This window comes from Argiope bruennichi, chromosome 1 (assembly GCF_947563725.1).
Source record: "Argiope bruennichi chromosome 1, qqArgBrue1.1, whole genome shotgun sequence".
NCBI lineage: Eukaryota > Metazoa > Arthropoda > Arachnida > Araneae > Araneidae > Argiope > Argiope bruennichi.
This window is the reverse complement of record NC_079151.1, coordinates 120,430,015-120,456,729: the sequence shown is the minus strand read 5'-3', so window position 1 is coordinate 120,456,729 and position 26,715 is coordinate 120,430,015. Positions and strand designations below refer to the sequence as shown.

Sequence of the window (26,715 nt, the reverse complement as noted above, 5' to 3'; positions counted from 1 at the left end):
AGTTTCTTCTCTAAATTCTTGGAGATTGGAATCGAACTTAGCCGAACATTTTCTGCTTTAGAACTTTAATAAATTCCTGTATTTAGCATAAAAAGATCAGAGACTGGCATCTTCATATCGACCCATTTCTCTCCTGCCAACAATCGGGAAGGTGCTAGAGAAATTAATGACCCAAAGGTTAACTTATCATCTTGAGACCAATAATAGCGAGCGTCAACATGGGTTTAGGGAAGGTAAATCTGTAGACACAGCCATCCATGAGCTGATAAACAAAATTCAAGCTGCAAGAAGAGAGGGCAAGCATGTCTTAGTGCTCTCTATTGATATAAAAGGAGCCTTTGACAACTTGCAACACAAAGAAATTCTCAAAAGTCTGGATGAAAGTCCCTGTCCTTTAAACATCAATCGCCTCTTTCACAGTCTTCTCCAAAACAGGAAAGTGACCCTAATGACTCCAGAAGGTAGGGCCATGAAAGATCAGAAACAAGGCTGCCCTCAAGGATCATGCAGTGGTCCCGCTCTCTGGAATCTCGTAGCCAACGAAATTCTCAAGCAGGTCTGGCCAGAAAATGTACACATCCAAGCCTTTGCAGATGATTTTGTACTGGTTATCGAAGCGGACACAAAAAATAGCCTGGAAAGAGAAACTGAACTTGCAATAGCCAAATTTAATTCCTGGTGCTCAAATAATAAACTTTCCATCTCCACGGAAAAAACAACCCATATTTTATTCAGCAAAATGGCGAGAGGCCCCAGAATCATGTGGAATGGAGACATCATTAAGAGAAATAAATCTATTAAATATCTAGGAGTCCACATTGATGACCAATTAAACTGGCTAGAACGCATAGAAAAACAAGGAGAAAAGGCCATTAAAATGCACCAAAACCTCAAAAGAATCGCTGGAAGCACATGGGGAATCTCTCAGAAACACAAAAGAGTTCTTCACAAGACAGTAGTTGAGAGAATGCTCGCCCATGGTTCATCAGCGTGGTGTCTAAACCCAACATATAGAATGAAGAGGAAGCTCTCCACCATTCAGAGACCATTTCTTCTCTATATTTCAGGTGCTTACCGCACAACTCCAACAGCAGCGCTACAAACCATTCTCGGCATTCCACCCCTGCACCTGCAATTACAGTTTGAAGCCAGACTAACGACAATATATCGCCTAAGAATCCCTCTTCCTCATAATATAACAGAGATACAACCAGAAGATCTAGAGAAGAAAGCAACTGGTTGGTCTACTCACCCTTCACAGCATCTCAATCCCAACCAAATTTCATTGGAAGATGAAGGAATAAATTTATCTCAAATAAATAATATCAATATCTTCACAGATGGCTCAAAAACAGAACATGGAGTTGGAGCTGCGTTTTGTGTTCTGTTCAATGATTCCTGGTCCTACCACTGGTCTGCCAAATTGAATGACAATAATACCGTTTTCCAAGCTGAACTCACTGCACTTCATGAAGCAGTAAAATATACATCTCAGTTTTCAAACAACAATACTTTTAAAATACATGTTGACAATAGAGCTAGTATCATGGCATCTTCAAATCCAAAGAGCACAAACCAAAAAGCAAGAGACATTTTTGGTGTCCTGCTTTCAAAACCAACAATAAAAATTTCATGGGTTAAAGCACACGCGGGCAATATAGGCAACGAAAAAGCAGATCAACTGGCAAAGGACGCAACGCAAAATGGGCAATTCTACATGCAAACAAAGATACCAAAACCACATATAAAAGCCCTCCTCCGGAAAGACATGCTTGAGGAATGGCAAGGATATTGGAGCAATGGTGTCACAGGCAGAAAAATTTTTAATATCTTACCTTCAGTCAACCTTAATCCCACTAACTGGAACAGAGAGGAAATTATTTTCTTCTCAGAACACGGCCCTTTTTCTGCCTACCTCAAAAGGTTCAACCTGTCTGAGAGTGACCAGTGCAGTTGTGGTGGGATAGGCACCGCACTTCATTATGCTACGGAATGCATCCTTACAATCTCCTAGCATATGAAAAAACCATCACCAAGCCATGAACAGGAATGGCTGAAAAGAGTCGCCGGCAACTTCCTTTCCAGACAAAAAATCCACAGTATAATTAAATTTATAAGTGGAAATAGAGACCTATTCTCACCCCCATAGCACTCAACATCAAGTCTCATACCAAAAAAGACTAAGGGAAAAAACAAGCACTGCAGTCTCCTGTCACACATTTCAATCAAACAGAGATTGTCTTCATTTCTATTTCTCAAATCATTTTCCATCTGATTTTTTTTAACTGCATCCTGATCTACTATAACATAAAAAATGTGAACACAGATTATATGTATATTTTTACAAATTTTATCTCTCAATCTGCATTATATTTCTAAGCTAATTACTACAAATTATATTTCTAAGTTGAAAAATTATGTAAACGGTCTCATCATAATATAATTTCTTATATAATTGAAAATTTTGTAAATAGTTATTTTTGTTTCGTTTTCCTACTGTAAATATTTTGTTAATTAAATAAAATTCCCGTAACATGCCTACCAAACCGTTCAGTGACCAGAATGGTCACGGATACGGGGGTATGAGACGGCGTTCTGTTCTGTATTTAGCATAATAATTTTTTTTTATCATTTGTGAAATTCTTTTGTAAGAAGCAATGGGAATAGAAGCGCATGGCCATATTTGTTTTATTATGGGAACTCAAGTGTCACATACTTCGCTTATAGAAGGATCATTCTCTGAAGCAATTTGATGTTATTTCTAATATAACAGTAGCACTAGATTTGTAAGTAGTGAGTTGAACTTCATGCAGATCATTAAATTTCCCAAAAATAGAACACTTCGATATTTGTTTTATATTCATTCATTTAGACTGGGCCATTTTTACTCACAGCCAAGCACACAAGCTAACAAATCAGTTACACAATAGACGGAACGGAGACGCCAACTCAACTGAACTCGGCAAAGTTACTGATTTGAAACCAGCTCTGTCCTTGTCACCGGACGCAGACAAATCTCCGCCTTATCTCAATAACAACCGCTTCGGCGATAACTCAATGCCGTGCCAGAGCAATAGTAAGACTGTTTTTATACTTCTATTCATATCAAAACGCATATTTAAAGCTTTTTATTTTAGTTGCAAAAAGTGTATTTTTATGAAACTAACGTCCTTGCGGCACCTCAAGACCAACTCCAATATTTTTCATATTTATAATTTATTTCATTTACACCAAAAAGCAACTTTTCCTTGCTATTACAAATTAAAATTCAAAAACTGATCTTTTTTCGTTCCACCTATTATACATCTCTTATTTCTTTAAAATCTACCATTCCTCGATTTTATTTTACTCAACCATGCTGTTTCCCAGACTGAACTGAATTCCTATCAGATCACCATTTTCCTGAAAAAATAATGTTGATTTTTGAATGTGGAGAGAAATATGCTTTCTACATCCTGCAACAGCTATCAAATGATCAACTTCTCAACTTTTCGTTAACGCAATCGAAAAAAAAAATTACCTACTATAAACAACAAACATTTTTTTTAGATATTGTCAATAGAACTGAGAATCTGCTTCTAAATGCACCGGGAAAAATAGATCTTATTTCGTCATATTAAATATCTTCAACGAAAATATGCGATTACGAATTTATGATAAATATCAGACGAAGAAAATTCTCATTAAAAATCAGTGGTTGATGCTTGTACATGTAGATAATAAATATTAATTTGACCCATGAATGATTGACAAATGCATTAGACATTTTTGTGCATGTAAAATACTAATTATAATTTGACCCGTGAATGACTGACAAATGTAGTAGACGAATATTTTTTTGCATGTATAGTACTAATATAAATTTTACTCATGAATGACTGGTAAATGTAGGAGACGATTATTTTTGAGCATATAAAATACCAATATTAATTTGACCCATGAATGACTGACAAATGTAGTAGACATTATTTTTGTGCATGTAAAATACTAATAATAATTTGACCCGTGAATGACTGGCAAATGTAGTAGACGATTATTTTTGAGCATATAAAATACCAATATTAATTTGACCCATGAATGACTGACAAATGTAGTAGACATTATTTTTGTGCATGTAAAATACTAATAATAATTTGACCCGTGAATGACTGACAAATGTAGTAGACGAATATTTTTTTGCATGTATAGTACTAATATAAATTTTACTCATGAATGACTGGCAAATGTAGTAGACGATAATTTTTGAGCATGTAAAATACCAATATTAATTTGATCCATGAATGACTGACAAATGTAATAGACGATTATTTTTGTGCCTGTAAAGTACTAGTATCAATTTGACCCGTGAATGACTGACAAATGTAGCAGCCGATTTTATTTGTGCATGTAAAGTATTCTAATATAAATCTCAGCCGTGATTTACTGACAAATGTAGTAGATTATTATTTTTGTGCCAGAACATTATTATATGCAAGTAATTTGCTATATATGAAAGTAAGGTATTATAAGTTGAAAAGTTGTCCATCTAAAAAACATTAAATGCTTATTTTTCTTTTCAAAATCTGCTTACAAATCCTTGCTTATAGTTTATTTGCCATAGGTCCAGAAACAATGAACATCGATAAACATTTGTGAGGCTTTCTTGAAAGTATTATTAGATATGTTTTCAGTAAGTTTAAATTATTGTGCTATATTTAAACACTGTCTAGATCAGTTCAGTGATGTAAACTCCCAGTTATTAAAGCAACACTAGGACTATTCTAGGACAGATCTCGTCATTTTGAACCTCTATCAGATGACAAGGATGATACCTGAGCTAGCACCTCCCCTTTCCAAACTTCCATATCACACCAGCGGGAAGAAGTTTGGCTCAGACGAATTTAAGGTGCACCAGACCCTCTTACAGGACGGTTATTGGTGGAATAACGTCTCGAGCCTGAAACCCTCCGGTTCCGACCTTACCACCGGGCCACTGCGGGCCATAAACACTTCCCAATAGTAGATGATATGGGAAAATTAAAAAAAATAATAACAAACATAAATTATTGAACCGGGTTTTTTTGTGTGCTTTTTGTTTAAACATATTTTTTTTAATAGAATGAAGCAGTATTTGAACAATATAAATTTATAGCATCAATGACCTCAAGCTTACCCAAATTTTCGTATGAGGTTTAAAAATTCTGAATCAACACTTTTGAAATATATGATTTATTATTAAATTTAATCTCTTTTCGGTAATCGGTGGAACATTTTCTTTAGTTTTACTGTATTTCAGTTAAATGCTGTGCACTACATTACTTTCTTTTCCATTCTTTTTTTTAAAATACCGTTGCATATCAAAGAGGAATAACATCGTATTTGCACATATAATACAATCAATAATGAGATATTAACACTTGTTACAATGCGACCCGAAATAGCAGGTAGCAAGCGCACATTAAGGAAGTTTGTAACTAAAAATATCTGTTGACATTTATGAGTTCTATCAGTGACAGCTCCTTTGAGGATCTGGAAATGATAAATTTAAAATCGATATCCGTGGAGATGCAGAAGATAGCTTGGCGCCGATTCCGACATTTTTATAAAAAAAAAATCGATTTCAGCTTAAGTTACCCGTGGAAGATTATTTTCAGCCGATTATTTATTGTTTGTATTGGATCGACTGAGAAATAAAATGACATTTTAAAGGTCTGGCTCACGATGCGGAAGGAATGCGAGATATAGCCATATTTTTGCTCATTGTGATGCTATCGCCAAGACCTACTATAGTTGACAACGTAAAGAAAGTGCTTCAGTGTTCCATATTGAATCGTTATACTGCCCTGAAGCTTTTCAAAATTATTAATACATTTTAATAAAATGCGATATATGTATATATTGTTAAAATCTGTAGTGTTGCTTGCCAGCAAAGTTAATTCCACCGCAGGAAAAAGTTTTACGAATTGTTCTATCGGATGCTAATCGGATGCTGAAACAATAACATCCGGATTTGGCCACCACTTGGCAACACATTTGATGAATTCGACACAAAGGAATGGCTCTGGAATCTTCAAGAATTTTAGCTATAGGAGACTAATAGGAGGCGAATAGGAGCGATAGGATACCAATAGGAGATAAATCATGCCCGATTCTTTGAGAAATTTCTATATCCTGCACCGGAAGCTATAAAAGGCGGCTGTCCGAGCTGAAGTCACTTGTATAGTTAGTCATTTAAGTTCAGAAGTTATTAGTCCAACGAGTCCTCTTTCTGAGCACTTTGAACTGTTTATTCATTAATGTGCTGCCACCGTTCTTCTATTTATCACTTGTGTACGTTTTGGCTGTGTATGGGTGTCTATTTGTGCCTTCTTGTTCATAAACGTCGTTATTGAGCCATGTTGACTGTGTCACTATACAACCACTACGGTGAACCCGCCGATTTTAGCTGAATTTCCCGGACAATCTACTTTGTGACAATCAGCCAGTGTCAATTTAAGTTTATAGAGTGTAATTATATATAACAGTTGCACTTTAAATAATTGGTATATTTCCATACAATGCGAGAAATATCCTTCTTTGCCAAGGACTTTTGACACTTAATCCAGTATCAACTCAAATCGACAAAATAATATTATAGTTCATTGACAGTATATCATTATACATTCATATGCAACACTGATTTATTTGAAAGTTATTAGTACGTTTCAACTGAAGGAGAGATATATCTATATTTTGTGACACGTTAGCAAACTTTCAATTGAAGTTGACATTGTACGTAAAGTTGGGAAGTATATCAATAAGTGTTTGGCCAATGCATCAACATCCATACGGTATCGGCTTCCTGGCATACGGGTAGCGCGTCTGTCCCGTGATCTGGGCGTCCCGGGTTCGAGTCCCAGTTTGGACACGATTGTTCTTCCATTGTTCTATCTGTGAGATGTGTGAATGTGCCCTCCTGTAAAAAGGGGGTTGTGCAAGCGAATGAGTGATGCGTGAGTAGCAAAGTTGTACTCTTGGCCCTAGTTGGCGCTACTATAAAAACAAGATACGCTCCCCCTCCGGCTTAAATCGCTGTCTTCGTATCAGCGGGCTTGTCCGAGACAAGTGCCACAAGAAACAACAACGAAACAACAGATCCATACGATTTCAACAGAATGCGAGGAATATCAATATTTTGTGACAATTGAGCCAGTGACAACTCAAATTGATAGTTACAGAAAGATGTGCAATACATAAAACAATTGCCATCTCAAAGTAATTGGTATGTTACCACAGAATGCGAGAGCTATCCCTTCTTTAGCCGGGATTTGTGACACTTAAGCCAAAGTTAACTCAAGTTGACAATTTAGGGAAAGTTGTGAAGTATAATATTGCGATTTCATGCATAAAATAGATGTATTTCAAAGTAAATGGTATAAAGAGAAAGCGATGACTATCTCTTCTTTGAAGGGGATTTATGAAATTTAAGCCAGTATTAATTGGACAGTGCAGAGAAGCTGTTCGGTGTATCATTTCGCCTTCATATATAAAACTGATGTATTTCAAAGTAATTGGTAACATTGTTTCAACAAAATGTAAAAAGATATCAATACCTAGCAGGTCTTCAGCGTTTTAAGAGACTATGGATGTAGAAATTTAGGTTGAAACTATGTGAAAACCACGCAATGTAAATATACATAGTTAGTTTTCAAATGAAGATAATGTAATTTAAAATGAATATTATATTTAATTATTTTTGATTATTATTGAATTCGAGGTTGAATATTGACATATTGGAAATATTTTCTTTATTAAATAAATATATTATTTGTCAGAAAATGCTGTTTTATTTTGAAGAAATGTGTCTTATAGAATTTATTCTATATCCCTAGGTTCTATATCCTAGAGTTGTTTCAAAACTTTCTAAGAAATGTTAGTTTGATTTCCATTACCTACTAGCAGTCATGGTTGTGTTTCTAATAACACAGAGGAAAGAAAGTTTATATAAAAAACTTTTCAAGAACATATGGCCCTCATTCAAACTGTTCTTGAAAGAAACACTGCAAACAAAGAGGTAGACCGCGGAGTATCATTTCCTTCAAAGAAATTTTTGGATCAGTTTTCTTAATGATATTAGCTGAAGATTAAGACTTGAAGCATTGAGATACACTTATTTGACACTCTTCAATTTTCCAACAAAATTTTTCAGATATTTAGGTTTTTAAACTTCGTTGATGAATTTTACACTATCTAATCATCTTTTTTTATCTAATAATATAAAATGATATATCGTCTCGAAAAACTACCAATAAACTTTTAAAGGTCCTTCAAATTATTCTTACAAATATATGTGTTGAAAATTAGCTCACACCGTAAAATAGTTTCCAAAGAATCTTATATTTCATTCTTTATCAATTTTCGGAAAAATATCGTCTAACAAATCAAACTGAGAAAAAAAAAATATCTAATGACTCCTAATTCAAAAACATAACAAATAAAATGAAGAATTTGATGATATTATTTAAAATGCTGATGATATATTCAACGGAGGACAAAAAAAACTTATATACATTGATTTAAAATTCGATATGCAAATTATTATTAAAAGAACGAAGTATAAAAACAAAACTTATTTAATGAAGTAAACATTAAATGACTAAACTAGATGACGCTTGCTATCTTTTTTATAGTCATATTTCTGCACTACTAATTCGTGATTTTATTTGCTTTATTTCCCATGCACATAACTAAGAATGCTGAGAAGGCGGCTATCCTTGTCAACAGAATATTTAACAACGTATGGAAATTCTACGAAATACTAAGTATTTTCAACAAATGTTTGCTAATCTCTTTAGGAGGTATGACATTTAATTGTGAAAGGTAAGAACTTTGGAAGCTGTGAAATCTGACTCACATATTTTCTTTATAATACAAAGTATTAATAAAAAGAATTTTTTCACTTTATTGATTTCGTATTATTTGAAATTCATAGTATTGCTACGTTCTACAGTTAGTCTCATAACATTAGATTTTTACAGATATTTTTGTTGAATTTTTGATAGTTGCCAGATCGATGTGGATAACAAACTTGGCCACGAATTTAATGGCTACAGAGGCAGAAATTGAAGTTTCAAAAATTAACAAAAATATTTTGTATCTCTGTTAGAAGATAATGCACAGAGATCCTTCTAGAAAACTCTACAGCCTTCAAGAAGATTATATAAACAGAAGCATTCTCGCGAGGATTTAGTTTTCTATTTAGAGTGTTTATCTCGGAGTGAGATCTGCAGAAGCATTTTGAGTGGTACTATGCTCTTCAATATTATTATCTATAAGTATAATGATTTATTGTTTGGATGTGTGTTGTTGAGTTTTGCAAATGCTATCTTTATATATGCTTCTGCTGAATTTTGCCGCTAGTGTTCCGTGTTTTCTTATAAAGAAAATCATCATCTTCTATTATTCAATGAGTTGAAATTTTTTTTTTAACTTACGCCTATTAGATAGATTGTCATAAATGATATTTATACACTTTCAGATATTATCCATCTAATTCGGGCAGTATTTAAAATAATATATTCTTATATCATTCTGGCTTTTCATTGAGCCTCGGTAGCTTAGTAATAAGATCTTGACTTGAGGGTCGTTAGTTGTGTAATTCAAAACCTGTTTCCGCCGAAGAGTCTATATGTAAGCTGGTTTGATGTACATTAAATCTCTCAGGATTAACTGAGGAAGTTAGTAAAAAAACTGCCGGTTCAGATGTCTCCCTCCTCATTAGACTATGATTCAAGAATACAAAAACACACGGTCGTTTTCAAAATATTTTTTTCGTTATTTAAGAATGGGGCATAAATATAACAATACTAAACTGATATGGTTTGTTTTTAACTTTTTACCACTTCCAAAATTTGGGGGCTGTATATTAAATACCACTGAATATTTTAACATTTTTTTTTAAAAAATGTTATGAGGATTTCATTCAGTATATAATCAGTATAATTCGTTTAATCATCATAATTCGTATAACCAGTTTAATTCGTATAACCAGTTTAATTCGTATAACCAGTTTAATTCGTATAATCAGCATAATTCGTATAATCAGCATAATTCGTATAATCAGCATAATTCGTATAATCAGCATAATTCGTATAATCAGCATAATTCGTATAATCAGCATAATTCGTATAATCAGCATAATTCATATAATCAGCATAATTCATATAATCAGCATAATTCATATAATTCATTTATCATCAGTATAATTCATTTCGAAGCCATTACAAAACTTTATAGGGGTAAAAAAAGTCGCCTTTATAAAAAAATCTTATGAAATGAGATCAATACATCACATTTGTTTATATACGAATTTGCACTTGTTTAATTTATAGTTTTTATTTAGGAAAAAACTAATACATCTTCAATTTATTATAGAAATTTTAAAAACAAACCACACTTCAAACAAAATCAATTAATTTTTTACTAAAAGGACTTCTAATTTTCATTCGCCATCAATAAAACGTTTTCCTCGCACGCATTTCGGGTGAAGTTCAAAATCCTTCAACTTGATTAAATGTTTCAAGAGAGAGCTGTAAAAAACGATCAAGCTCGCTCAATCTCTGCGCTTTGGGCAACGAGTTGAATAATTACTGTTCATCTGAGTGGTTGCAGCATTAAATAGAACAGCACTCGGCAAATAAGTATTTATATGTCCGTCACCGTATAAAATGGAAAGCGAACGAAGTCATTTTCCAGAAAAAAGAGAATTTTCAAAAAGATTCTGTAAGAAGTCTTCTTTGATTCTTAAGAAGTAACAACAGAAAAAATGGCATGGGACCGAGTTTAAATCTAAAATTAAAAAAAAAAGATTTCGACCAAAATGGAACGGAGTCGTTTTTAATTAAGACTAAATCTCATTCGACTTGAATGATAAAAAGATCCCGCGAATTAAAATGCAGTTTTTTTTTCTCGAAAAGAACCAAATTCTTCATTGAGGAATTTTAATTGATCAATTAAAAAAACAAATGTAATAATGTTGTATTTAAAAAGAAACAATTTGGATAGTGATAGAATAATAAAAGAAAGTTTTCATTAAAAAAATATATATAAGATTTGTTAAATATATAAATACTGTATATAATGGAGCGATTAAATATTGCAAATGAAATACAGTATATATAAAAAATATCCAAACTGAAAGATCGGTTGATAAATATTATTTTAAGGAATATTTTCTACTTCTACTTCTCCTTTTAAAAAGGAAAATAGTTTTTTTCTTCTTCTTTCTATTAAACGTGCAAAATTTGAAGTTTTGCTTTTAGTTTCGTACTATATTATAGTCTGTGTATTTCCTGTAGGCGGTTCAAGGTCACACTTTCTACTGCGCTACTGGTACCAGACAACCAATAACGAGGTAGAAAATGTGACCTTGAACCGCCTACAGAAAATACACAGACTATAGAGAGAATTAAATATGTTTTTTACCCGTTTTACTATATGGATCCATACCTCTATAATTTTTATGTTTTTGAGTTTCTATGCTCATTTGCTTATATCTGTATCAACGATAAATTAGCGTATGTTTGTCTGCGTATTGATATTCTACAAGCAGTTTGTTGGATTTAGAACTACTAAATTTTATAGAAATATACGTTGGAAAGTTGGAATGTGTCCCTGGGGGCGATTTTTTCTTTGAAAATTTATTAATTTAAAATTAAGATTTTGGAGTTTTTCCACGATAACTTCCAAAAATGTTATTGAATAAAATAACTAATGCATCATTTTAAAATAATAAATTATTTTAAAACAGTTACTAAATTATCTGTCGTTCAATTTTTTTCCAAAATTTTTGTTAAAAAAATACAAATTATTTTTCAGCAATGCTTTTATTTTAAAGAAATTTAAACCGTTTCCAACTTTAAATTAAATATATAATAGGGTGATTTAATTCCATTGTTGAAAATAAGGAAGAAAATATTATATTTATTGCCTACGCAATTTTCAAGAAAAATATGTTCCAATACAGCGAAAAACAACTAATATGTAGAATTTGATTGATTAGGTGGGCTGTTATGCTGCTAATGGCGATGTCATGTACATGAGACCGAACTACATTCGGAAGGGTCATTTACTCAATGAACAGAATAGGTGCAAGGCTATTAAAATAAAAATAAAAAAGTCATCGAAATTTCAGGTTCAAGAACATTTTGTTGAGGTTCAAACAAGCATTAAATTATTGTTAAGACAGCAATTAAAATTTCAATATTCCCTATGAACTAGTTGTACACTATAAACAGCCAGTACAGACCAGATAGGTATTTAATGTGCTTGGACTTTAGCTTGAAACAAATTTAGGATTCTTGTTTTAATACTAAATGCCAATTTCTTTTATTTAGCTCTTTACATTTCTTAGTTATGTTCAAATGCATAACTCAGGACAGACACACAAATTTTATATAATTAAAGTGCATCAAATTTGATTTAGATTTAGAATTTAATTCTAAATATTAGATATGGAATTCCATTCAACTAATTCTTTCGGGTTTTAACATATCTTAGCCACAAACTGATAAAAATACAATAATAATTATTTAATGACTCGTAAGGATTTAAAATATATTTCATAATCAATGTTCACGGTGTATTTTAAAATATTTGATGAAATATCCGTTTATTAAATGTTTTTTTATTATGCTGATATATATTTTACAGTTCCATCAAGATGCAGTTAAATTAAAATCCTCAAATTAAGTTTCTTGATGGTTGCAGTCTATTCAATTTTTATAATCCGTATGCGATAGAGAAAAAAAACGCTTTGCTACAATCTCTAAAATAGATAAGAAACAAATCTTTTAACTGAAAGCATCCCACTAACAGAAGTAACATCGTTAAATTACATATAAAAGAAATTTCTTGGTGAAAAAAAAATCAAGAACACATTTTTATATTACGTACAATTATCTTAAACGTTCTTTCAAAAACGGCATTTTATGTAATCCACGAACGTTTTTAATTAAGTCATAAACACATTCTAATGTGTAAAACGAAAGTGCAGATAAAAAAAATAATATAAATTACAAAAAAAAATTATTTATATTATATATATATATATATACAAAAAGAAACGTTTTAAGAGCTCTTCAAACTCTAGAGAGGGAAAAAAATTATTAAAATCAATAAAGTAAGATCTTGAAAAATCTAAACACACAAGAAGAACTCCAAATCAATAGATTGAGAAACATTGGATCGATTCTACTTCTTCTTATCCAGTTTTTTTCCTTCTTTTTATTTCTTTTTCCCTTTTTCTTACTTTTTCTCTTTTATTTCTTACTCTTTCCTTCCTACTTTCAGTAGAAAAGCCGATTTTTGGCAGCTTCTTTCTTCAAATATCATCTGCCTGGAAGATCTTTTTTTTTCTCACCAAATAAAACGTCATTTTAAACCTTAGCATGGAACGAAAGCATAAGGAGAAAGAAAAAAAAAGCAACAAAAATAATAAATAAAAGTGTTGGATGTAAGTTACGGAGACTTGAGAAGACCGAATATTGATAGGATTGTATGCTTAGAAGGTAGATGTGTTCAGAAACTTCCGTACCGTTGGATTACAAGCTGTGACTTTTACAAAAAGTTGAGAAAATGATTTTCGCAAGAAAGAAAGTTCGGACTTTTGTTTGATACTGTGAAATTGCTTTCTGACAGAGTATTCAAGATCACATATTTGATGAAATTTGGGATCCTCACCTTTTCTAATAATGTGACGTTAATAAGTTTTTCTGATGGTCACTGAAGGTTAAACGTCTCACTCAAATTATTATACGTTAAGTTTTAATACTAAAGGTGATAAATCAAGAGATTTATCTTTGTTCTTTCGTATATTAATACGAAAAGAAAGTACTATATTCACACAAAAAATAATCTTGAAATTAAAATGTTTTTACAATTAAACATAGAACGAAAGTTAAGTCAAGAGATCTATCTTTGTTCTTTCGTATATTAAAACGAAAAGAAAATTCTATAATCACAAAAAAATATCTCGAGATTAAAATGCTAATTTCAACTAATCTTAGAACGAAAGTTAAATCAAGAGATCTATCTTTGTTCTTTCGTATATTAATAGGAAAACATGTACTATAATCAAAAAATCAAGATTTTTATACAAAAGCACCGAACTTTTTGACTTTCCTTTTCAGGCTTATAAGTTTTACTGTGATTATCAAAAAATATTATGATATATCACTAATGATGGTAATTCATTTTCGTAATTTTTAGCATATTGATATAAAAGTAAAGCACAGAAATCTTAAAAGAACGACCTCATGATTAAAACGGAACCCATTCGATGACCATTTTTTGATCGTCATATTAATAATATCAACTAATGCAACCAGTCAACTTTGACGAACTACATTATATCACAACAAAAGAAAATTTTTCTTTAAATTATATTGCAAAGTAAGAAGATCATCCTGATTAATTAGTTATGCTCTGAAAATTGGCGAAATCACAGTAGTTGTTGAGTTTGGGACGCTACGAAATTTTTATTTTGTAATATGTCTTAAAATCAGGTGGTATGTTTGAGATCAATGGAAATATTAGGAATCGTGGACTTTCATTTGAAATAAAAGTAGAAGAAATTGATACTGCAACAAAAACTGGGTAACTTTATCAAGATTTTACACATGCAGAATGCACATCAAAGTATTGTTTTTAGAATTTTTCTCATGAACTGATATTGTTAGAAGGAAAGTGACAACTGAAAATATATCTAATAGTCACATGTTTTTAGATAAAAGAAATTAGAGAAATCAGATCAATAGTTGTAGCTGGGAGATTGCTCTGTAAATTTGTTAATTATTTAAAACACACGGATTTTCTATCTTAGCATAGAACGAAGCATAAGGACAGGAAAAAAAATTAATAAAACTTATTTGACGTATACTTTAGGGTCTTAAGAAACAAATATTGATGCAATTGTATGCTTAGAATATAAATGTCCATACCAATCCTAGAAAACAGCTTCCATAAAAAAAAATTAAATTTTGCTTTATTATTTGATTTTGTAATATTGGTTTCACGTAGTTGACTCAAGAGATCATTTTTATTGATATTTAGGTCTCACATGTTTTCAATTACTCTGATTAACTTTTAATAATTATTATTAGGTTAAATTTATCACCAATATTAATTTATATTAATCTCTATAAATTATATTTATTGGGATGTTTTTGATTGGAGCATTTTATTTTCATGTAAATGAAGATAAAGAACGAAATCGTCTAAAAGAAAAAAAAGATAAAGATAGATAGCATAGAACAAATACAATAAAAGATGACAATAGAACAAATAAATAAGGCAGTGAATCTAAAAATTCATTAATTTCTGAGCAATTTAGATAATCTAAACTCAGCATTTCCATTTCTGAATTTTGAAATATGCAATTTCTCCTTTTCAAATCGGTATTTGAAATAGCAAACGATATTTAAAAGGGAAAAAAATCAAATTTCTTTATTTTTCTTTGTGTTTTTTTTAAATATTTTTCCCATTTTGATATATAATAAATTAATTCATTACGAAATTAAAAATTTCTAAAACGATTATATCTATAACCATTCTAGCCAAATATAATTTTTTCGTCTCTTTTTTGATATCCTATTTTTTATTGATACATCAGGATTACAAGCATTTCGTCATAAAGAAACCAAAAAATAGTCAAAAAGAAACGAAAACAACTTTTTTTTTTCGTCTGAAATGACACAGAAAAAAATTCCTTAAGATTTACGCAGACCTCCACAATAAAACTTTTCTCAAAGAGGTCGGCAACTGGCACAGTTGAAAGAAGGATATATATTCCGAAGAAAGGCCATCCATGCTATCTGACGTGGTATATGCTTCCGTTGACAGCTACTGTTATTCTTTGCTGTTGAAATGACGAGTTTGCTGTTAGTAAATACTGTCGGCCATTTCTCGCATTTTTATGATAGCATAAAATTCGGTGCTCCAGATGGAAAAAGATAATTTTTCTTCTTTTTTATCTTCCATCGGTGGCAGCGAGGCGACCATTCGCCGAAAATTACCAGTTAGATGCGTCAACTTTTCGGCGGGAAAAAGAAAAGATCGATTCTAGATTTTTCTTTTTTCGGTTAAAAGAGAAATAAAAACTTTGATTTTTGTGCATGTGTTTGTGTTCGCTTATATGAATCAAGAATGTGCTTCATTAAATTTAAGAGGTTAATTTTTTTCTCTTAAAATAGAAAAATTCATCAATGATGGTGGCGATTTTCTGTAGTAATAACACATTGGAAAATATGTATATACATAGAACGAAAACAATAGTATAGCGGTTAGCAATTTTTGAATGGTTTGCTCAATTTGCTTTCTTTAGTTGATTAATTATTTTCTTGTCAAAATATCATTATTTTAGAAGGAAGAGGGTCGTTCAACAAAGGATGTATCAATGCCTGATTTAGGCATTTTGCAGCCCTGGGCAGAAGACATTATGAGGCAATCTTTTTAATAGACTAACTAAATTAGTAGCATTTATTTAATAGATTTTTAATTTAATCTACGAATTAATAAATTGTTCTAGTAATTTTTTGAAAATGAACATGTTTTGTTTCTTTTACGTACTAGCTGTTATACTTGACTTTGCTCTGAATTAAAATCCTTTCGTGTATAATGCTTTTAACGTAAAAACTACTTTTTGTATAAAATATTATAATATACAAAATCATTTTACAATTATTTTAGGCAATTCTTAATTAATTTTAGAATACTAATTTTATCAGACATTTGTAAAATCCGCCGAGATCTTATTCTCTTTATAATTTATTAATATTTGTTATATTAACATTAAAAGTTTGTTTACGAATGTTAAAGAATAAGAAAGGCCGTCTTCATTTAAATCGGTTAATTTAAACTTGTTTATATCACTACTTTGAAACAATATAAAAAAATTGTCAAAAGAGTATTAAAATAAAGAAAAATTAGAATAAATAGTACAAGAGTAGTTCAAGGTACAAATTGGTCAAACTTTGGTTAATTTATAATTAATTGAATATATGATTATTTTTTTTTTCTACCTTGAAAAGTTCGCTGTACTCATTATCTTGTATTATATAATAACTGTGCAAGATTTTGTTGAATTGCGTCCGATTGTTGCATGTTGTGCTTTTGTCCGCATATACGTCTCATTCAAAACAAGATAACTCAAAACCTTTATGAGCTGGGCAGATGAAATTTTGCATATAAGCAAAATATTTCATTTCGATTCTAAATGCATTTGTAAGAAATCTCTTTGTCTATTCGAATGCAAAAACTCAATAACTACAAAACGCGATTAATTGCCAACGCAAACGATAACTTTAATAAGTGCAGATGTAGATGAATAAGATGGATTCATCTACACACAGATGGATTTAGCATCTGAATCTATAGGTCCATGTAAAATTTTGAACCAAATCCTTCGGATTTAAGTATATACTTACTTGTAAGTATATACTTACGCATGAATGTAACCGCAATAATTAAAAAAGGCAAAAGACTTCGATAAATGAAATTTGATGCACAATTTTAATATTTTAAGTGTATATCCAATGAAGTTTTGACCTAAATATGTCAAGGGATCAAGAGGTCTCAAGTCCCGAAATTTAGCATTCATATAAAGCGACAACTCATAAGCAGCAACATTTAATTAAATTTATTTTGGATGCGATTTTTATAAAAATTCGTTACTCTGTGTCAATATTTGATTTCAACCAGTCCAATAAAAACGTCCAAAATGAATAGTGGGTTGTCGTTGCTGCATTACTTTGCAGGAGATATCGATTTTTGGTTCAATTCAGTTCAATTAAAGTCCCGTTTTAAACCAACACTAGGGCTAATCTGGGATGGGCCTCATAATTTTGAGCAGCGGTCAGATGACGAGGATGGCACCTGAGCTGGCACCCCCTCTCTAAACTTCCTAATCACAACAGCGGGAGAACCAATTGATCCCGACGGATTAATAATGGGTACCAGAAGTTACTTACACGATGGTTCTTCTTCGGAATCGGGTTTCAAAACCTAAAACCCTCCTTCTCGAAGCTGAGACCTTAACACCAGGTCACCATAGACCACTATATATTTTCGGAATTTTGAAAATAAAAATCTGAGTACTCGTTTCTTTCATGTTATTTCCCAAGTTCAGCAATATTATACAGGGGAGAAAGGTTTGAGAATAATATATTTTTTAGAGGATATACGAGATGGCTATAGTGAGAGTGGTTTAATATTTTGATACATCTACAAATAATATTCTTTTATTTTTAAAAAAAATATTCTCAAAGTTGCGGCACTTTTATTATTTCAGACTTCGCATTGAAACATATCTGATTGATATCGTAATTGATCATTTTGTTTTGAGAAGTTTGAGTGAGACTTTGACAGGATCAAGCATTATATATTTGCGATAACGGGATGATCATATTTTTCTGTCATTTCGAAAATAAAAATAATCCAACTTTTTTTCACTTATTTTCTCATCAAAATATATTTTCTTCAATTAATATCCAAAAAATTTAACTAAACTAAATAAAGAATTTTTTTTATAAAAGTTTTGTAAAATATTGCATTACTTTTAAATTTTCTTCAGCAGTTCAATAAAATTAAAATTATACTTTTATATAGAAAAATATATAAACAACTTTATTACTTAAAGTTTTTTAATTTACGATTTAAATTGTAACTCTGTAATGCATCTTATTATTGGATTGAAAAATGGCAAAGTTAAAATACCTGTTTTCCAGGTATAGTTAGAAAGTTATTAATCTGACAAAGGAACTTTCAATAGAAAATTTATTAATCTGACAAAAGAACTTTAAATAGAAAATTTATTAATATTAAAAAGAAACTATGAAATCAATCATCAAATACCAGCCAAATTTAATATAATAAAAAAAATTGTTAAAAAATTGTATTTGAGAAATTATTTTAGATTATTTTTCTAATTAGAGCAAATTTTTTGTAATTTCACTAAAATACATGTTATACAGGAGGACGCAATTGATAAAAATCCAAGATCAATAGCCATATTACTTTTTAAAGTTTCAATATCTTTTGGTGTAAAATGTCGTCAAAGAAATAGTTTTCGTTCCCATTGAATTTGCTTAGCGAAAATGAAGAAATTCTAGTCTAATTCTACGATTTTAAATAATTTCAATACATTTGTTATGATAAAAAAAATCAATGAAAATTAATCAGGAATCAACTTCTCGTTTTAATAATTATGAATGAAATAATCCTTCTTTGTATAAGATTAAATAAGTAAAATCTAAAAAACAACAATAAACAATTTTTTGAAATGTGTTATTATATATTTGAGTTTTTGCGTAATATGAAAAATTTCACATACGGAAGAAAAAATTATCAATTAAAAGAAAAAAAATTAATTTAAAAAAACTTGAAAGGAAATAGTTTTCTCTAAGAGAATTAAACAAAAAACCATCGTTAAAAAATTATGAAAATATTTCATCAAATTGTTCAATTTCACCAATTTTGCAAAAAATGTACCTTGTTTTCTGAATTAAGAAATTAGTTGCATTTTTGTTCAATGCTAGTTTGGCTAATAAATAGAATGAAATTTGCAATTTTCCGCTTTATGAAACATTTAAAAAAATGTAATATACTTTTAAATGAACAGATTTCTTATTCCTTAGCCCAGGAACTAAAAAAACATTTTAAAAAATTGCAGTTTTTAACATTTGACTTATTGGTAAGAAGGTTTTTATCAAAATTTCACATTTCAGAAAATAACATTTAAAGGTGCAAAGCATCTTTAAAGCACAAACAATGCAAATACAAAAATGAAGTTAATTTCTCAAAAAAGAACGCAGAATCAAAATTCAAACTTTCTTTAAAGAAAACTTCAGAAAATTATGAATATTGAATTAAAAAATACTCGATATTTTTTTTTCTAAATTCACTCTTAACCTGTTAACTGGGTATGACGAAATATTTAACTGCAAAACGAATTGAATATGTTAATTACCCAGTTCACATGTTAAATGTAATCATCTACCTTAACCCTCTCTAGGGCCGTGGGAAGTATGCTTCCCACCAAATTTATCAATCTTTGTATGAAATTTTGTAGGTTGGCATAAGTTCTGACAAATGTTTTTAGAAAAACAGAAATTTAGATGTTTTCGTTCTTTATCTCAATCAAAATGATGTGTCTTGACTTTTTACTTAATTATTAATTAACAAAATTAATTAATCAAATTAAATTTATCTAATAAATTAAATAAATCTTTTTTCTTATTCTAATTTCTTATTCTAGTCATATTTTAACATAATATGACTAGAAAAAAAAATGACCAGAAAAAAAGCCAGCTTTAGTATGATAAACCCGTAATTATTTTAAGATAAATAAATTCTCCTATATCAATCGCTTAATCTTTCAAAGGCCATGGAAAGTGTGCTTTTCCCTAAATTTTTCAATCTTTATATGAAGTTAGTAGGCTGATATGAATTCTGACACAGTTTTCAATAAGACAGAAACTTAGATGCTTCAGTTCCTTATCTTACACAAAATGGTATGACTTTCTTTGTTACTTAATCTTTAACTAACCGAGTTAATTAATTAATCAAGTTAAATTATCTAATTAGTTAAATGAATCACGTTTCTTAAGCTAATCTCAATCCTAAAAATATTTTAATATACCATGACTAGAAAAAAATAGTCTTGACTAGAAATGACCATGACTAAAAAAATAGTCTTGACTAGAAATGACCATGACTTAAAAAATAGTCTTGACTAGAAATGACCATGACTAAAAAAAATAGTCTTGACTAGAAATGACTATGACTATGACTAGAAATGACAATGACTAGAAAAAAGGGTTAAACTTTATTATTCTCTACTCATCAAAATCGATCTCAGACAGAAACAGCAAAAAGAAATAAATACATTTATAATACACGATAAGTTAACTGACTAGATTTTCATACACTTTTAAGCATCGCTAATCGAATTACGTCTGTCAGCAGTGCGCATGGAACGAGTCTGTTCCAGACCATTCACAATAACTGTTATGGAATAAAATCCATAACAGATTCAGCACATTTCGACAAATAGATTGAATACACTTCCTTACGGAAATGTAATATTCAAATATGCATTCAGTAGTTAGATTGTCAGACTCTATTAAGTCAGATTTTCCCTTTACACAACCGACTGGGAATATGTTGATTAGAAACGGGATTTGAAGCTGTGGTTGAATTTAAAACTTAATGAAATGTGGTATTCATAAACATCAAATACATTTAAATATTTTTGTGTTGATTCTGATTGTTTATTATTAGATGTATTTGTTATTCATCTTTTCGAATCTATGATTGCGAGTGAAATAGTGGAATTTGCAAAAGATTTTGTTCATAGTGACTGACGTCAAGAAATGCAAGATGAGTGTTATAGGTCTGCAATTTTTTTCGTTTTAAATGTAAATGTAAAATTCCCAGATCTTACATTTAAGATATTTAATACCATTATCATATTTGACGTCAGTTATTAAGAATTACTTTTTCATCTTTAGCAATTGTTAAATTAGAAATACAGCTAACAAATATACAATCAGAATCAACAAAAAATGTTTTGAATGTATTTTATTCTAATGAATACTGCGCATTGAATACCTTCATCGTGATCTGAAAACTCAAAGGATTGTTTACAAAATTCGTATTATTAATTTATAAAAGAATAATCCTATATTAAATAGATAAGGATAAAAACTGGAATTATCTATATTTATTTTGTTTAATGTAAAAGTCTTCTGTCAAAATTAAAGCATTCCAATTCAGGAAACTGCGATGAAGCTGTCAAAATATATCAATTCCCCTTGGTTGATTTCCAAAAATTGAAGGAAGTTGATGAATGGGAAAATGTTGCAGAAGGTTGTTGGAATTTTCAGAATGACGAAAAAAAATAATATAGATATATTTTCTTGTAAAACAGAACTATTTTTTTCTTTATTGTACATGAAGGGTGAAAACAGCAAGTATAATATTTGATAAAAGAAATTCAATTTCAATATTTTTATTAACCTTTACTTTACATATTTTCTTCTGTCAGAAAGCACGTTTATGAATTATCGATCATCAGAATTGCTGATAAATCGAATAAAATCGTGTTCAAAATTTGGTGTGTAATTTTTACATCTAAATTGTATATAGGATATGCCTGGTGAAGGTTTGCGGTGTATTAGAAAAGGTAAAGTACAATGAGATAGATCGCATAGTTAATACCCAGTTGGAAATACCTTTCTGATGTGGTAGATGGCGCTTCAGAGGTGCAGAAATTTCGCACAGACTTGTTTTTACGTGGATGGCAAAGAAGTACTATAGCAGAATATCTGAAGCAAGCAGATTGGTCATGAATTCCGCAGAGCGATCGTCGCATCTACAGCAAATCACCTATCTACGAAACTTTTGCTCATTATGACGAAAATTTTATTTCATAGCTTGGACAGGATGCGAGAGAATTCTGCTTTACAAGAAATTCGAGAATGTGCGGACTTCCATGCAGCCAGCATCCCATCCAGAGATCAATCGAATATCTCCTTTAATGTCAGTTGTATTTCTGATTTGTATTTTATATTATGTATATAAGTCAAACATATTTTTCTATTATTTTATGTCATTTTATTTTTATGTGTTATGTCTGTATTAGCTCGTCAGCACTGTGTTTCTGGCTCGGCATTACTATGGGATTCCAAATAATCACATTTTAACTGTAAGTTAATTAAATATACTAAAACATTTCCTCTCGGCAAGCTGGAAGGCCAAGGTATATTCCTTTACATCTGAATTACTATCTAACAAAGTTAATTGTTGATGTTAGAAACAGTAAAAATTAGGGCTTGGAAATCACTTTTCAGCCTCTAATTTCTAAGATGTTGCATTTATCGAAAAATTTCAAATACAACAGTTGTTCGTCTTAAGTAAGCGCTAATATGGCAATCGGATTTATTTTTCTATCTTCAATATTAAGAAAGTTATAGCGAAATGAAAATTTCCACCCCACCTTTTCTACCTCCTCCCTTTGAGCTAGAAGAACCATTTACGAACTCGCCTGAGAATTTTACATTTGTAACAGCTTACTCCAAGTCAGTTAAAATCCAAACAAAATTACTCTAGTTATTCTGTTCACAAGATAATATGGGTAAAACGTTGTAGCATATTATATAACACTTTTGAATGAAAGGTGATTTGGGGGCTCTAGGGACCATGATCAGCGAAGAACTGAAGAAATTTCCCCGAAGTCTCATCATCAGAACAATACCAATAAGAAGTCTTCCTATAGGAACTTATCTAAAATAGTCTGAAGCGCATCATATTCACATATTCTGTGATACGGTCGAATAGAGTTCTTCATCCAAGACTAGGAATTGTTAAGCCGTGATTTTACTAAAAACCAGCCGCAGTTTATTTACAGAAGTTTATTGACAAAACGGGAACGATGTCTTCTATTCAAATCCTTGCCTTCTATGAAACCCCTCAAAAATCAATTCCATTTATGAAATTCCTTCAAAACCCGATTAGAAAACGTCGATGTCTACAAATAAAAGCAAAAGAAGCAGAGTAAACAAAATATTTTTTTTCCTCATTCTTCTCTTAGAAAATCAATATCTTTTGCAACACCGTACAGCCCGATTCTTTTTGAGGTTTCCCGAAAATCCAAGATTTTTTTTCTCCTCCTATTTTTGGACATACCGTTTCCCCTAAGCTAAAATAAAATGCTATTTCCTCTGCTTCAATTGAAAGGTCTTACCCGGTGAAAGGGCTCCTGGTATTGAACTACTAACTTTCACCTATATCTCCATTTAAAGTGCACGCACCCCCCCCTTCTTCCCCTTTTATTGATTCTATCGCTTTCCAACTTCAAACTCCCCGAAGCTGTTTAGAAGTCGGATTACGGCTTTTTATGTTACTTCGCTTTTAAAACTTGATTACGAGGTCCGCATGAAACTGACAGCTATTGCAATTATCCTGATGAGAAGTGCGCTTTAGTAAATATAAAAATTTCAAACTAGTTTTGCAATCTGACTTGTTTGGAGCCTCTTTCCCTGAATTTAAATGTCAGTAGAAATATAACAGGTTGTTGCTGCAAATAATCTTTTAAGAATTGGAGTTTAATAAAAATGTTCTTTATCTGTCTGTTCGAAAGTTAATAACTTCATGATACTTGTCAAATATTTTTTTTTAGTATTTGATGTCGCGATATTCAAATTGCGATAAGGGTTAACTTCTGGCATTTCGAAACTGTATCGGTTTTTATTTGAGTAAGTATATAAGATGTGGATAACTTAGGCAATTTTGACGATAATTACTTGGTTTATATGACAATGAACTTTTAAGTTGATTCAAAATAACAACAGCCAGAGGCATAAAACTTAATACCATTTCTGCATATTAGTTGAAAAATATTCACATAATTGGAAATAAAGAATGGTTTTCAGGCATGTTTATTTAAATTAGTTTATATAAAATCCCTATGTCAAATTTATGATTTTAAAATATTGAAAGAAGTTTTTGTTATTTTCAGCGATTTGCTTTACCCACTGCTGTCATAAAATGACATTTATTTAAAAAGAGAAATTCAATTTAAAACACAATGAAATTTATCAAAAAATAACAATGTTCATTAAAGATGTCCTTAGGTTCTTTAGAAGTAACTAAAAATTAATTTAACATTTTGTTAATAAAACTGAAGATACTTACATGGTATAAATTAATATGACAAGGGGTTTTTAAATTGATACAAAAGAATAACCGCCAGAGGCGTTGTGTTTTACTCGAATTGATTTATTTATACTGTGTAAGGTATGAATTAAGCCTGTTGCAATGACTTCTAAGAAAACTTTAAATTTCGGTTTATTTTTTGTATATAGAGAGTAATTAAAATATAAAGAATATATTTTTGGTGGTTTATAAATAACTAATTACTAAATATTTATCCATTTACATGTTCTTGTAAAACAGTTTTAAATAATTAATGGTAACGAAAGAGATAAGAGTTAAAACATTTGGGAAGTTTTATCATCGTGAAGTTCTAAAAGGAATTTCTTAAAAATGGTGTTTCTTTTTCAGTATTAGCATTAGATAAAACACCATTATTTTTCTTTCTTAGAAAATTTTCAACGCGTTTTATTGCTGTCTTACTGATTATTAAACTTTTATCCCAATTTTAAGTATTGCATGCATTTAGCAAATGAATTGAACCGCCAGTTCCATATTGTCTTTGTGTAATGCTTCAGCTATTTCATTCGTATGTAATTTTCATTTTCTCTTTTTGTTTTGCGGGAAGAGTTGGAAATATTCTATTATTTTTGCAATTTTCTTTCACATTTTTGGATTTCGTATACATAATTTCATTTTAGCCACATTCTTGAAATTAATTATTTTCTAATCACTTGAGTGATAACTTCGGTTTGACAATGAATTCTGAGTTGCAGGGGATTTTATTTTTGAAGCTCCGAGTTTACATTCATTTAAACCAAAGTACTTCCTCAGATGAAGTTATGGAAATTCCCTTTTGGAGCTTTATAAATTTTGAATAAATCACTACACCTCCATTTTTCCTATTTTCCGATTCACTATTTCGACTGCATAGTTTTCGACTTTTGATTATGGTTTTAATCCCTGCTATAAATTAAACATTTTCCTTTATTCTGGAGAAAAAGAATGAAACTTTTCTCCAAAGAACGTTTCTCGCACTTCCTTCACTACAAAATGCCCACCCATAAAGTTAGAGTGAGAGAGGCTAATTTCCAACACATGTGTGCGACATTTGTAGTGTTAAAATTATTAAAAATTATATTTAATATTGTAAGATTCAGCCAATTTGCTACTGAAAAAAATTATGACTTCTTAACAGAGACCCATGATTCTACTTGTCATACCTAGTAAGTTAATAATTGTGCATTAGCATATTAAATGAAGGAAGTTATGTGCGATTAAATTTTGCTAATTAGAATTTCATTATTTTAAATTAATCAAAGTCTCCTTTAGCCCAAGCTATCCATGTTTCATCAACCACGTGGGGGCATTCTAGAATCGAAATGATATATAAAATTAGCAACAAAGTAACTAATTTCAAAAGTATGAAATTACTTTTTGTTTAACAAATTAATATGTTGAAGTTATTTGACTAATTATGATTGATAGAACTTTGGATAGATATAAAAATATGTAATTCGTAATGTTTTAAGCAACATATTTGTTAAATAAGATACATAATACGAAAAATTTATATTTTAGGTTAAAATATTTTTCCATTAGAAAGTATTTGCCTATCACCAATTGTTTGAAGCTACCGGGCCTCTTATGGAATGGATATCTTGCATGAATATATAAATCTTATTTGCAGCCATCTTTATTAAAGTCAGCGAATGTGATTAACAACTTAGTTTTCAATTTTAAAGAAATTAATTTAATAATATTATTGTAATTCATATTCACCTATCTAATTAGTTTCATTTAAGGAATGACACGGCTTAGGTTGATATTCAACATAGGGTCACGGAAAATAAATTTCTATTCACTAAAAACCATGATTTTTTTTCCATAAAAATCTTCTTTAAAAAAAGATTTATCAACATTTATAAAAAAAATAACATTTAAAAATTCCCCTGATTTCAAAAATTTAATAAATGACATTTTAAAAGGGAGTTACATTTAGTTAAAGTAATTTCGTTAAATAATCGATTTTTGGCAAATATTTTTTTA

The 26,715-nt window shown here is 30.4% G+C and overlaps 1 protein-coding gene across 1 annotated transcript in view; it reads right to left on the bottom strand.

Moving 5' to 3' along the window:
* Nucleotides 1–26,715, bottom strand: part of LOC129967812 (teneurin-m-like) — a 603,259-nt gene that overhangs the window by 556,553 nt on the left and 19,991 nt on the right. The gene's annotated exons all lie outside the window — the stretch shown is intronic.